This window comes from Ursus arctos, unplaced genomic scaffold, assembly GCF_023065955.2.
Source record: "Ursus arctos isolate Adak ecotype North America unplaced genomic scaffold, UrsArc2.0 scaffold_27, whole genome shotgun sequence".
NCBI classification, from domain to species: Eukaryota; Metazoa; Chordata; class Mammalia; order Carnivora; family Ursidae; genus Ursus; species Ursus arctos.
In genome coordinates, this window is record NW_026622952.1 from 29,748,851 (window position 1) to 29,760,070 (window position 11,220).

Below are 11,220 nucleotides of genomic sequence, written 5' to 3' on the forward strand. Positions count from 1 at the left end.
CAGAACAATGGCAATAATAAAACCTTAGTAACTAAACAACAACAACAAAACTGAAGAATCTTATAATAATAGTTTTCCACAATATGAAATCCCAGAAGACAGAACAATAACCAACCATAAAATTTTGAGAGAAAGAAGTTTTGAAACAAAATGTCAATGCCCAAGCAAGTTGATGTTTCCATGTAAATGCATCAGAAAAGATTTTCTCAGAAATGTAATGGCTTTCCGGATGCTGAAATAATGGCTGTAGAATGAAGGTCTCGAAGACTTAACTTCTACAGAACAACAGACTTGGAGATAAATACAAATGAAGAATTTAAGAATGTGTAGCTCATAATATTTGAGTACTTATGACTCAGGATGACAGACACATTAGCATGAAATGAGAAATCTAAATCAGTTCCCAATGGAATGGCTAAAACAAAAGGGGAATACTTATGTGAAAAATAAAATAATGATTATTTGGGTCGATATCTCAAGACCATTTGAATGAAGAAAATAGAAATGGGTGAGAGCTAGGAAGGTCAAAGATACTTTTTCTTCCAGTGGGAAGGAAAAGGAGATTAACTTTTTTTTTGAGAGAGAGCACTCGAACAGGTGGGGAATGGGAGTGGGTGGGAGAGAAGTGGGGCAGAGGAAGAGGGAGAGAAGGAATTCTAAGCAAGCTCCACACTCAAGGTGGAGCCCGACACGGGGCTTGATCTCACAACCCTAAGATCATGACCTGAGTGAAAATCAAGAGTGGAGGCTTAATTGACTGAACTGAATTGGTGCCCCAGGAGATGAACATTTTTGTGTATTTGTTTCATGTTAGGAGAAGTAGAATCATGTAGGTTTTGGAAAACCTAGGGGCAAATAAGACTGGATTTAAAAAAAAAATTTTTGACTTGCTAATCATTGCGTAGAGTAGAAGAACAGTTTTGTGCATATTACAGTAGACAAAATAAATGAAACAATAGGGGATCTAATAAACCAAAAATATAAAACAATAGAAATAGAATGAGGACACTCAGTTATTACTCTAAATGTTCATAGGATGAAGTCCCCTACTGAAACAAAAATGTTTTCAGATTATGTTTAAAAACAAAAACAAAAGTGAATTCAATTGTATGCTGCCGACAATGGAAAAACTTAAAGCAGGGTTTTGAAGGAATGGGCAAACATTTATTAGACAAACAAGAGAAAGATGAACGGGAGTTTCATTAGTGTTAGACAAAATAGATTCGAAAGAATAAAAGGGAGTAATTTTTATATTGATAAACAATTATTACATTCCATAAGAAGGCTGTGATATTATCACTGAAATGTGAACTTTTTAGGGATAGAGACTATCTCTAAGGCCAGAACACAGTGACAAGTGCATAGCGTTCCTTTAAAAAAACAAACAAACAACTTTTTAAACAGAGCGGGCCAAAGAGGGGTAATTTTTTATTGCTGAGACTTAATAATTGCTCACTTTTGCCTGTGTGTGGTGTATATTTCAGAAGGATAATTATATACATTAACACCTTCAGGTATAATTCATGACAAGAGCAATCCAGTCATAAAACTATGTGACAAATAATAGAGCAGCAAAATATCTATTACAAAAGCCATCAAAAATTCAAGATAAATTGAAAACCGTACAATTACTGGAAGAGATGTTAATAAACCACTCTCTTTAAATTATTAACAAATACATGAACTGTAAGGAAGAAATTGAGAGTTAAGCAATATAATTAATAAAGCTATTAATATATGGTAAATAGAGTGCACATTTTAAATAAGATTGAATAAATGAAGGAGTAAATGAATCTATTGTGTGTGGAGGGGATTCATTGAGATAAGACATTTGAGGTTATGATCAGTTTTAGAAATCTGGTTTGACACATTTTGATACTGACAGTTTGCTGACATGAACAATGACAGGCTCACCTTTTAGTTTTAAAAAGTTAAGTCATCTAAATAATTCAGCACGGAGTAACTGAATTCGAATTGCAGCTCCAACTTATCTGGAGAGAGAACTTTATAGGAACAGCAACGATCAACCTTCAGATTATGCTAGTGGGACACAGGAGGACTATGACTGAAGCCACACGTCACTATGGGTACGTGGATAAGGAGTGAGTCTCATGAGCTGGGTGCACATTTCTAGAGGTGTTTGTTACAGAGAGCACGAAAATTCCCTTATTATATTCAATGATCTTTTTTTCTTTTTTACTTACTTCTGCATCCTTCCTGATTGCTTTGCAGCAAATGATAGTTGTCCTTGCTTTTCTTTTTGAAATGCTCTCGTTTCGTGGTTCTACAGTTTCTCAGGTAATTTTCCCTTAATCTCACTATTTTCTCCTCTTCTCCTGTGTCCTGAACATGGAGGCTTCTTGGGAATAAATCACTATTACTCTTTATTCTGTTTTTTCCCCACCCCCAACTCCATAGACTCAGAAACACTCTTCAGTAAACTTGGTTTTCACATGTAACACTGAAAGCAAATCAATGGTAGAAATAAGGGAGAATGGGAAAAAAGAACATGCATGATTGGGATTTCATTGATTCTAAAGATCAGTTTTGAGATAATTGGCATCTTAACAACTTTCAATCTTTGATCCTTGAACATGGTATATTTCTTCATTGATTTAAACCTTCTTTAACTTCTCTCAGCAATATTTTGTCGTTGACAATGTACACGTCTGCCCAAATTGTTAAATTTATTTCAAATATCTGGTTTCTGGGTGATACTGTAAGATGAATCATTTTTACATTTAATTTTCCAGTTTCATTTCCCTGCTCTTATATAAAAATATAATTGCTTTTTGTTGACTGTATATTCTGCATCTTGCTAAATTCGCTTACTAAAACTGGTAACTTTCTTGTGTATTCCTTTAGATTTTCTCTGTACAGGATTATGAAATCATTTCCACTCTGTTTGAATGGTATTTTATTTTTTCCCTTCTTGCCTTATAACAACATTGAGTAGCAGAGATGAGAACGGATATTTTGTTTTATTTCTGATCTTAATGGGAAATTATTGTCTGCCCACTTCTAGTGTGATGTGGACTTAGTTTTTTTTTGTAGATACTCTTTTTCAAGCTAAGAAGTACCCTTCTATCCCTAACGTTTTGGGAGTTATAATCATGACTGGTTATTGGCTGTTTTTTTTTTTTTTCTTTAATTTTTTTCCCCCAGTGAAGTCATATGGGCCTAGAGTTTTATTTTATTTTATTTTCTCATGAGAAGGTTTTTTAAAATTAAGCATCAAGTCTCTTTAATAGATATAAAGATCTTCATATTTTCTACATTTCTTGAGTCAATTTTTGTGTTTGTTTTAAAAATCTAACTCATGGGGCGCCTGGGTGGCTCAGTCGTTAAGCGCCTGCCTTTGGCTCAGGGCGTGCGTGATCCCGGCGTTATGGGATCAAGCCCCGCATCAGGCTCTTCCACTAAGTCTGCTTCCTCCTCTCCCACTCCCCCTGCTTGTGTTCCCTCTCTCGCTGGCTGTCAAATAAAGAAATAAAATCTTAAAAAAAAAAAAATCTAACTCATTTGTCAAATTTACTCACTTATAACTATTCATATTCCCTTATTAATCTAGTACCTGCAGTGATGTTACCTAGTTCATTTGAGACATTGATAATTTGCATCCTCTCTTTTTCTTCCCCCTTGATCAGTGTCATTAGTGTTTTATCAATTTTATGGATTTTTTTTTCCAGAGAATTTATGTTTGGTATTTATCTTCCTTGTTAACTTTTCATTGTCTATTTCATTGATTGTTGCTCTTTGGTGGAAGTTTATTTTTATTCCTACTTTCTGAGAGTTTTAAAATTTTAAATAAGTGTGACTTCTTTGTTAAGTGGTTGGTGTGACATCCACATCCAAGGAGAGGACACTATACAAAGCCTGTGTGACAGAGGGCAGGAGTGTTGGAAAGCATCTTAGAACTGTCTGCCGTAGGTGGCTATAGAGTAGTCTTCATGTAGGGTTTGTTAAGCGCTATGACTAGGGTGTTAGAGTTCTGTAGGCTTTCCTGAATACCTCATGTGTTCAGTGAGGACTTTCTATTCCTCATGGTTAGAATTAAAATGCCCCCTTTTTCTGAGTGAGGTCTGAGAACTGTTCAGCTCAGAGCTTCCTAATATTCTTCCCCTGGCCTATGGACTTTCACTCTTTGCCTGTGCCTCTTGGTTTCCAGCAATAAACTTAAGGGGAACATTAAGCATTTTTTTGGAGCTCTTTCTCTGTACAGGGTTCTCTTCCTCAGTGTGCTATTCTAGCTGTCTCAGTCTCCTTAAACTCTGATCTCTTTCTTTTTAACCAGGAGAGACTGATTTGCCTCTAGGCAGAAAGTTGGGGTTTGACAGAAGTCATCATGCTTGTTTTCTTTCCCTTCGAGATGATGGTCTTGTGCTGCTGATTTTCCAATGTCTGAAAATAATTTCCTTGTATGTTTTGCCAAATTTGCTATTTATTAACAGCAGGAAGGAAATTTCAGTAATAGGAAATCTAAAATGGGCTGAAGTGTGGAAGTCTCCATGTTTGGTTGTTGAATGAAGGTATCTGTGCAAAATAGTGGAGGATGGGAGATAGAAATAATCAGTTATTCTCCAGCCTTGATTTAGGTTTGTTTCTGTCCACCTAACACTAGTCTGTTTCCAAGTTTTGAATGTTGATCAGAACTAGAATTTGAGGGGCGCCTGGGTGGCTCAGTTGGTTAAGAGTCTGACTTTGGCTCAGGTCATGATCTCAGAGTCCCTGGATCGAGCCCCGTGTCGGGCTGCTTCAGGATTGTCTTATTCCCTCTACCCCTCCGCCGCTCATTTTGTCTCTCTTTCTCTCTCTCAAATAAATAAATAAAATCTTTTAAGAGAAAGAATTAGAATTTCAAGAGTGGGGCATGCAATTTTAGGGTTAGTCCAGATGAATAGTACCTTATTCTGTTAGTAATTCTGCTATAGGGTATCTAAAATATAACCTTTTTTCTCTTCACCTCAGTAGTTAAGTACATTCATTCTTGTATCTATTTCTAAATGTCCGTCTCAAATTAGGAAAACTTGGAAGAGGTCATCAAGAGGATGTGACCGTTGGTTGACCTGTGAGCTGGGCCTGGGCAGTCAGAGGTGCCTCACCCCTCCCCTTTCCTTCCAATGTGTATTCCACCTACTGCGCCTGCACTAGGAGCCGCTTCAAGGATGCAGCCTGAGAAAGCAATGTGTTGTTGAGTCCATCTGGGCAGTAGCCATGACTGAGCCCCATTAGGGCCTCTAGTCAAACTTTTAAGATTTGGTGGGTAGGTGCAGGGATCTACTCATCTTTTGGCCAAGACAAGCCTTGTAAGTCAGTCCTCTTGCTTATTAAACCTGCCACCCATCACTCCCTGCCTTCTGTGAACAGGTGCCAGTTTGTGAACCAACAAAGGTTTGTGTCATTCAGCTACAGAAACAAAACAGCTTGCCGAGAGGTGAAGGGCTCATATCCTGAACCAAGAAGTCGCTGTTATTGGAGATTTCAGAGATTTTTCTCCATAGCTGAGATAGTCTGGAAGGGCTCATCCATGGGGAAATGCCTCCAAGGTGAGGCCAACACCAGCTGGACATCAACTTTCTGGAGTATGCTGTCCCGGGTCTATTCCTTCTCCTTTCAGTCCCCCTCAGAGTGTTAACTTGGCATCAAGTGCCAATGCTAGTTTTAAACTGAAGCTCTAATGGCTCTGGTTGACTGTATTTTTATCAGATATTGGAAAAAAGCTGATTTCCTTGGTTACTCTCTGTCCTTAGTGTATTTTTTTGTGTGGGGATGTGAAAAGGAGATGTGTGTGTGTATATATATATACACACACATATATAATGCCAAGGTCTGAATATGCAAGGCTTACATGCCAGGCATAATGCAGTTATTCTCCAGACCTGGGACCTATCTCAGAATAATTGAATAAGAACTTCTGGGAGTCAGTCACAGTCATCACTAGTTTCTGAAAACTCCCCACCTGATTTTATATGCAGTTGGTTTTGAGAACCACCTTTTGGATGATGGCCTTTAGAAATCCCTTGTTCTTTGTTTGCATGTCCACTGTAATTGAAGAGTAGTTTTGTGAGCAGATCTATAGACGCCTATAGCTTGAAACTAGTTCTATAAATTATGCTAATGTTTAATTTTTTTTCTAAAAAGAAACATTTGCATATAACTTATGATCTAGTATGGTAATCCAAACCTGTTTAGAGTTTAGCACTAATTTCTAATGGTTCTCTTTTATATAATTTAACGTGTGAATTTATTAAAATATCCTAAACTTGCTCACCCTCAGGGTATGTGAGAATGAGCTTCTGCATTCCTGGGAGCAAATTGCAGATCAGCATTTTTAATGCTGCCTAAGATCCTTTGTGTGTGTTTTTTAAAATTACCAACATAGATCAAGTTTATGTTAATTGTATGAAAAAGCAACAGAAATAATCAGTAACATTTACACAACTTTAAGTAGTTAACCTAGTTCTGAGGCAGCAGAATTATTCAATAGTCAGCACCTTAAAGTAGGTAAAACATGTAATAAAGCATTTTCTTTGACTACTTTTTTTTTCTTTCTCCATTTTTGCAGGCGTGGTTGGGTAATATGTGTGTTGATGTTGTGGTTGTAGTGATGTGGTTTAAATCAAATTTATCTCAATCTAAACTCAACGTGTTTCCTTCTGTATGTTAAGCGATGTAGTATGAATGCTTTCTCTTTTCTTCTAGAGTTCTATGCACTTCTTAACAGGAGCAGAAATGACACTAAAGTGACTGTACAGAACAGGCCCGAGAATTCCCTTGTGCAAAATTACACACAAAAAACACAGGAAAAAAAAAACACGTGTACTTCAAAAACTTTATAAGAAACCAACATTTATTGAGTGCATAGTTCTGTACTTTATTGACTGAACAATAAGCCCTTCTTTTTCTTTGAAAAGAAGGCCCCAGAGTAATGCAAAAAAGGTAGCAAATCCTAGAAAGGAGGGCTGTATACTTCCTTCGGAGCTGTGAGGCATTTCTGTCTAAATCACACACTAATTCTGTATATTATCACATTGTCCTTCCAAACAAATGTATGGTTTCATCAATGAAAAGTGAATAACAGATTAAGGTTTGTTTTCTTTACCGAATCTATGATTTTAGAAGGAACACAGGTGTAATTGAACATAGGTCAGTACTCCCAGCAGCATCCGGGATGATCTGTGATTAATTGAAAGCCCAAAGAGTCTTAAAATTGTCACTGAGCTTTCAGGGTTTAGAGTGGCTCCCTTATACTTCTCCTTCACTTACTCCCTGCTTGTGTTGTCACTGTACCGGACCTTTTGTGATATGTCCATCACTGACAGATTCTTCCCGTTGTGTTTGTGTAGTTTCAATCTGTCACTGTTCCACAATTTCTTTCTTAGACACATTCATACATTTTTTAGGACATTACAGACCATGGCAAGAACACTTTTTTTTTTTTTTTTTTTTTTTTTGCGCTATGTGATGATTGATTTTATGTGTCATCTTGACTGGGCTAAGGAATACCAGATATCTGTAAAATATAATTTTCATGCGTGTGTGTGAGGGTATTTCTGGAAGAGATTATCATCTGAATAAGTAGGCTGAGTAAAGAAGATCTCCCTCATCCATGCAGGTGGGCATCATCCAATTCATTGAGGGCCTGAATAGAACAAAAAGGCAGAAGAAGGGTGAATTTGCTTTCTTGACTGAATTCAGACATCCGTCTTCTTCTGCTTTTGGATATCAGGGCTCCTGGTTCTTGGGCCTTTGGACTTGGCCTGAGTTATACCACTGGCTTGCCTGGTTCTCCGGCTTGTAGATGGTGGATTGTGAGATTTCCTGACCTCCATATTCACAGGAGCCAATTCCTATAAGTCTCTTTCTCTCTCTCTTCTCCCCCATATGTATGTGTGTGTGTGTGTGTGTGTGTGTGTGTGTGTGTGTGTATATAATATACAGGTGTTCCTGCTTTTGAAAATTTATGGTATGCCACTTTGCTTTTATGAGAGAACTACATTAGTACCTGCTTTTGCCTATCAAAATAAATCAAAGGGAACTTTTGCTTTTAAGAAAAAGGCAAAATGCAGAAGTGGTGTTCAGCATTGGTTTTGGAGTGAACAGTTACGGAAGCAGCACACACGCGGGGCAGTGGGAGTGGTATCACCAAGCTCTGTGCCTGGGAACGTACACTCAGCACATCAGCATCAGGCCACCAGAACTTTGAGCTGTGTCTGTGAACATCTGCACTTCATCTTGATTTGTTTTGTGCATCCATTAACACGATGTGTCCTGAGGTATCAGAAAAGCCTAAGAGAGGTGATTTTTGGGGGTCAGCTAACGCTCACAAATTTTTCCATATAAATTAATGGTAATTGCTCCTTTGCTTTGTGCCATTTTGGTGTATGAACATTTTCATAGGCTCATTCTACTTTCAGATAGTGGAAGAAACCTATATGCATGTGTGTGTGTGTGTGTGTGTGTGTGTGTGTGTATTTCTCTTGTGTGCTTTTTTTGTGGGTTGAGAGATGTATCTGATTACATTTCCCCAACAATAATTGAATAGAATTTTTGAAATTGTCACCAAATATTGTTTTTACAGATGAATCTGAGGTCCAGGAAAGATCTCAAAACGGGCCTGTCAAGGCTCACCAAGCTGGTCAGGGACAGAGCCGTGAATAGAAGCCACAGTCTCCACTTTCAGCGCAGTGCACTTTCCACACTCCTCATGCCTCTTGTCCATATTCAAAAGCTTAATTGTTTTTGAATGTTCTCAATATGACTAAGCTAATAAATCCAGAGGAATAGTTTTTCCCATGCTTCAATGGAAACAAATCAGCATGGTTTGACTTCTAAGGTTATTGACATTTCCTAAGTGATAGCTGCTCATTGTAACGTGTAAAGACTTAGTTAGCAGAAGTAATGAAAATCCAATCATTTCTACACTTTAAGGATGCTGAGTGAAGTAAGAAGAAGAGACAAAGAAGAGGAGGTGGAAGCCCTGCAAACATGAATCAATTTACTAATATCATTTTTGCTAGTCCAATAGGATATGACATGAAACACATTTATAGGATTAAAACATATACATGTATTAATTTTAACGAGAAAAATTCAAAGAAGTGATGCATAGCTAAGGATTGAGGAGTAATAAAAAATAGATAGTAATAAATATTACACTACAGTAGTTTTGACTGCTCAGGGGAAATAGATTTGGAATAAAAACGAGATGGGCAAAACAATCTAACTTGTAACAATATGCACTGTAAATTACCAAAAAAGGGGGGGTGCAGGGGGAATAGCCGATTTCTAAAATAGCTTAGATGAGAATGAAAGACTGTGAAGGTCTACTGAATCAATCTTTCACAAGATTTCATGGTAATATGTAAATGTCTTTTTAAAAATCATGCTTGGACATTTATTCTCATAGAAATTCTAACAAAATATCTAAGGAATGACGGCTGCTAACCGAGAGCGGACTTAAACGTAGATTAGAATAAGCTGTTGATACTCTTTCAAAAATCTCTTCTGCTATTATACCGAATTAAAAAAAAGAAAGAGTTAAGGGTTGAGGAGAAGGAAGGGATTCGAATTAACCGTTACCCTCATTTTAGTATATAACTTGTCCGAAGATTAGAATATTTGGATTTTGTGGGGGGTGGTGGTGGTGGGTGGGACTGGGGGGGACTAAAGGAACAGGACAGATAATAACCTCACTTAAATGATTTAACCAAAAAATGTTCTATATCATTTACTCTTGCAATATTTGTTTTTTTTTGAAAGTAATATCACATATCAGGAAAAAGTCTGTTCCATGTCAGTATGATCATTGTTAGATAAAATGGAAACAGTGATCTGAAGAAATCCTCTGTGCTTAATTTGCATTTGAATTTAAGCAAATGTAAATGAATTAGAATTATGTTCTACCTCATTGCTGTTTACAAAATGGTTTTTGTCCTGGACCAATTTCCAGGCATACCTCGAAGAGATTGCGGGTTTGGTTCCAGATCACCACAGTAAAGTCAATATCACAGTGAAGTCAGTCAAATGAATGTTTTGGTTTCCCAGTGCATATAAAAGATACATTTACACTATGCTGTAGTCTATTAAGTGCACAACAGCATTATGTCTAAAAAAAAACAAGTACATGCCTTAATTAAAACATACTTTATTGCTAAAAACGGCTAACAATCATCTGAGCTTTCAGTGAGCCATAAGCACTGATCACAGATTATTATACAGTAATAATAAAAAAGTTTGAAATATTGTGAGAATTACCAAAATGTGACCGATACATGAAATGTGCAAATATTATTGGAAAAATGGCGCTGTTATTGGAAAATTGGCTCAAAGCCAGGTTGCCACAGCCATTGATTTGAAAAAAATGCGATATCTGGGAAATACAGTAAAGTGAAGCACAAGAAAACAGGGGTTGCCTGTATGAGTCCGTCGTTTAAGTACGTGTACTTTAAGCTCATGAATTTCACTTATAATTCAAGTTTCTTTGTAAATTTATTGAATTTATCCCCCCAAATCAGTACCTAAATCAGTACCCCCCAAATCAGTATCACATAAAGATGTGAAATTTAAAGTGTAGATCATAATTTTTAAGCTTGTTTCTTTGAACATTTATTACTTAACAGAGTTGGGGCAAAATATCAACTCTGAACATATTTCAAAGATATGAATGTACTGATAGCCTTTAAAATCACTATTTACGAATCATAAACTCATCCGTGTCGATAATAGACTCTACAACATAAAATACCAATTTTATTGTAAATTTGGTAGTGCCAAAATAATTGCTTTGTCATTTAAATGAAATTCACAGTAATTTTGCATCTCACAGTCACATTTTAATAATTGCAAACTAGCAGAAAATAAGAAAAAAATGATTGAAGCAAGAGCACAATAGAGATTAAGAAAAGTTGCTTTCCACTGTGGTGTACATGATTACTGCGGGAATAGATGCAGATTTTAGAAAATAGAGAACAAATTAAGAAAAAGTAAAAATCACTTTATACTTGTCAATCAAAGAGGGCCATCATTGGCATATTTGCATTTTGTATATTTCTGTTCAATATTTTTCCTACATCCAAATTGTGATCAAACTCCAAATGTAGTTTACGTAGTGCTTTTCTCACTAGTTATTATATTGTGAAAATTTTCTCATGTCGTGAAAATTCTTCAAAAACCTATTTTTGTTACATCACATAGTCTTTTATGTAGATTTACCCTAAT